Source organism: Oncorhynchus kisutch, unplaced genomic scaffold, assembly GCF_002021735.2.
Source record: "Oncorhynchus kisutch isolate 150728-3 unplaced genomic scaffold, Okis_V2 scaffold1316, whole genome shotgun sequence".
NCBI lineage: Eukaryota > Metazoa > Chordata > Actinopteri > Salmoniformes > Salmonidae > Oncorhynchus > Oncorhynchus kisutch.
In genome coordinates, this window is record NW_022263261.1 from 1 (window position 1) to 4,169 (window position 4,169).

Here is a 4,169-nt window from a genome sequence, read left to right on the forward strand (position 1 = left end):
CACCCTATTAGCAACGGCCAAAACACAGTAGTGTTGCTTATGGTTCACAATGATTACAAAGGGACTATGTAGACCGGGCATGCTGTAGCAGTGCAAGAGCAAGGTTCATTGATTATGCTACTGGAACAACTAAGCAGTCCTTGGACACCACCCAGGGTCGACATATTCAGCCTTGGTTGCATGAATTAGCCATGGTTCGAGTTGTCAGCCTTGTTTGGAGGGATCACTCTTGCTTGCTGTACAAGTCTTAAGCGGATACGATCCGTCCGTAGATGCCATGTAGCCATGGTTAGAGGAGTCAGCTTTGGTTTGACAAGGGTGTATGTAGCTATGTTTGGAGAATCAGCTTTGTTTGGACGAGGGGTTTTTTGTTGTATACCATAGCCTTGGTTGGAGGGGTCACAAGGCACGGTCTGAAACTCATGTTTGGGACAGGGTGTATGTAGCCATGTTTTGGAGGAATCAGCTTTGGATGGACGAGGGTGTTGTTTGGATACCATAGTCTTGGTTGGTTGGTCACTATAGGCAGGGTCTGAAACTCATGGTTGGACAGGGTGTAACAATTAAGCAGTCCTGAATTAGGCATGGCTAGAGGAATTGGTCTGGGTTGGATCTACAAGTCTTAAGCGGAGAGGAGTCATAGTTGCCATGTAGCCATGTGTGGAGGGATCAGCTTTGTTTGGACAAGGGGTGTTGTTGGATACTATAGCCCTGGTCTGACGAGTCACTATAGGCAAGGCTGATACACATGGTTGGTGTTGGATGAATGGACTACTGAAAACCCCTTTAAGGCATTGTTGGCCAGACTGTAACACCACACACTGAGTCTCTCTACTAGGCAGCATAGGGTACTTCCCCACCCATCCAAGGACACTGTACTACGTTACCCTGTGTCATAGTAGTAGTAACCATGTCTCAGTCACCAGTACCTGAGGACGCACATCTGGCCACACTTACAAAACAGACCTTACACCTAATGGAGAACTTGAACACTTTCACCTACATCTCTCTCATCACGTTATTAATCTAGACACCAATGGCAGTCGCAGACTATATGACGTACTCTGCGCCCTGGAAGGTATTGGACTCGTGAGTAAGATAGGAAGATATACACATGCAAACGACAAAGGTATCAGGTGCCGATATTTAGAAAATCTAGTATGAAGAAAAACAATTGGAACGGTTTATCGGCATGTGCGCAATAACCCAGGGATGTTCACCTTGCAGGACTTGGTTACGAGATTTGATATTACACAACGTAGAATGTATGACATTTTCGGGGTGCTGAACGTAATTGGTGTTGTGATGAAAAGGAAGGTAGGATGCTACACATCTGCCCCACGTCGTTGCGATCGGACTCCCAATGGAAACGGACTCTGGAAAGGATATGGGGTGATTCCTCTGAAGTGCAGGTCGTGGAGAATAATTTACCAGAGGTTATGTGCATTGACGCTATTGACATTGGTTCTGACACCCCAGATCATCAGATTGACTCCTCTGAATGGCAGTTGCTTTATGTCAACAATGATGGAGTGATATCCGAGTCCTATAACTTACCAGCGCGTATGTGTATCGACGCTAATGACATTGGTTCTGACACCCAGATCATCCAGATTGACTCCTCTGAATGCCAGTTGCTTTGTGTCGACAATGATGGCGTGATATCCGAGTCCTATGTCTTAGAGACCATTCCATATTAGAGCCTGTGTGCCTCCCGGTGGAGTGGAACGGTACACAGAGAGACTGTACCAATGGTGAAGTGCAGTGCATAGACATCAACATTGAGTTTCATGGGTACAAGGGCACACTGAGAGACTCTCACAAAAGCCAGGTGCTGTGTATGGACACCGAGGACCTGCCACTTTACACCTTTGATACTCAGGACATCCTGATGAACATTCCTGAGGGCAGGGTTGATTGGACTAACACAGACAGTCTACTAGAGTCCTTATTGTGGTTAGATAAGGACTCTGACAGCAACCCTGAAACAGTCTTTGGTTTCCAACAGGAAGATTGTGAACAGGACAGTACCTGTCCTACACCCAAGTCTATCACTGATGTACTGCATATGACTTCACTCTGTCTGTAACTACACTGTTGTATTATACCATTGTACATATCCACGCTGTTTTATTACACCATTGTACATATCCATATATCCACTGTTGTATTATACCATTGTAAACATATATGTAACTCCACTGTTGTCGTAAACCATTGCAAATAAATTGTACACCTTGATGTACTTGTCTTGTGTAGTAGTTGTGCACTGCACTCGTGTTATTTTGTACAACTGACGCAGGCTCATAATAGACACAAAAAAACACAAATGCGGTTCACTACTTTATTAGCCTTTACGGTACATATGCCTAACATCATACTCAATCTCTACTATGGTGAGAAGCATCAAGTGTGAAGTGGTAACAGGTAAAGGACTCTTCTGAGAGTCACATAACCAAGAAGGTCATTGTTGCCCCAATACCAGCCAATCCAAAAATGGTCATGATGATGTTCCGACATCTGGACTCAGGTTCTGCTACTGGAAAGAACTCCACGAACCCATTCTGGAATATTTCAAAATAAATATTAGATTACAGGTATACCAAGACAAATGTTGGCATCTCTCAATCATTACTGAACGTACCCAGGAGTTATGTTTGACTAGCCAGTCCTTGTGGTGAGTGACCAGGTACTCTGATATCTCCTCTCCCACCAAATCCACACAGTTGTCTCTCCCCTTGCCTCTCAAGTACGGCACACCGCAGCCCCAAAAGATGTCAGGCTGGCAACACGGCCCCAGTTGACGGTCCCGTCTTCAAAGATGCTATGGGCTACTGCACTGAGGAACTTCACGTTATCCCCTCTGTCATCCACATAGAGTGTGTTGATCATACCTGTAACATCCATAGCGCAAACATGCTAAATTACTTTGTCACTGGCTTGGGTTAGCTGTTGGTGTCGTAACACAATACCTACCGTTGTATGTGTATCTGTGCTTCTCTAGTAACTGCCCGATAACTCTACTCATTGTTGACAGAGCTTTGCTTTCGTTCCACCTAGGTTTCAGAAGTCCCGTACATTGTCCTAGGACACATTTAATGAGTTGCCTGGTGTCGGTGTCCAGGGCTCCGGTCTGGTGCTGGTATATTTCCTGATGTGATATCTTCATTGTGTGCATGATTGTGTGCATTTATGAGTCGATGGTAGCATATGGTACACCTATGACTGCAATGATAGTCTGCAGACGTGTTGACACTTATATATACATGAGGGGAGTTATTCACGCTAGCTCCAACACTGACAGAATGCAACATTTACACCAGGGGTAACATCGGCCTTGTGCAGTCGACCAGGACAAAGAGACAAGAGGATATCAAAGGCGTACTTCATGTTACGTTTATTTAAATAAAGCAACACTACAATCCCAGTACCGTACATGATATCGGCCATGCTCATAGAATGTATGCTCATACAATGTTTGTTACAGTAGAAGGTAATGTGCAACAACAAAAAAAATGGCAACATTTCAAGGTATAAAAGTGAAAGTCTTCAGCCTCATCCGAAGTTCTTTGGTCATTTCATCGCAGTGAGGGTGATGTCCTTGGGAGGGTAGGTACCTTCCCTGGATGGTGAGGGCGCTGCAGACAACGCAGCGGTTCAGGTCGCTGATTGAAGTGTACCCATAAGCCGAGTTGGTGATGATGCTATCAGGGAATGCAATTTTTCCCCTCCTGTACCGTTCCTTCCCCAGTAAGAGCATCATCTCGTCTTCTCGATTCGTGTACCTATCGGTAAGGTACTTACAGCGTCCGCTTGTGTTGTACACGTGAAAGATGTGCTCACCTAGCAGGGTGTCGTTCTCAACAAAGTTCTTGATTTCGAGGTTACACATGAAACATTTGTGTGTGTCAACCGTATTTGGAAGGTGGTACATGTTGGCAGACTCTCCTAGTACACCAAAGTGTTTGCTGCCGTAAGCTAAGGAGCTATCCGTTTCGAGGTCTCCCCATCTGTACTCATGTTCAGGTCCTCTGCTAGTGAACAAAGGAGTGCTGTCGATAGACCCTGCCACTTTCAGATGCTTCAACGTTGCCTTGACGCGGTTACCAATGTCAGGACATGCCATGTAATGATCTTGGTCTGGTGGCGATGTACAGATGATGCAATGT

The 4,169-nt window shown here is 45.3% G+C and overlaps 1 pseudogene; it reads right to left on the reverse strand.

The window, feature by feature from the left end:
• Positions 1-2,447: 2,447 nt before the first annotated feature.
• On the reverse strand, positions 2,448-3,169 carry LOC109878489 (induced myeloid leukemia cell differentiation protein Mcl-1 homolog; annotated as a pseudogene).
• Between the last annotated feature and the right edge of the window lie 1,000 nt (positions 3,170-4,169).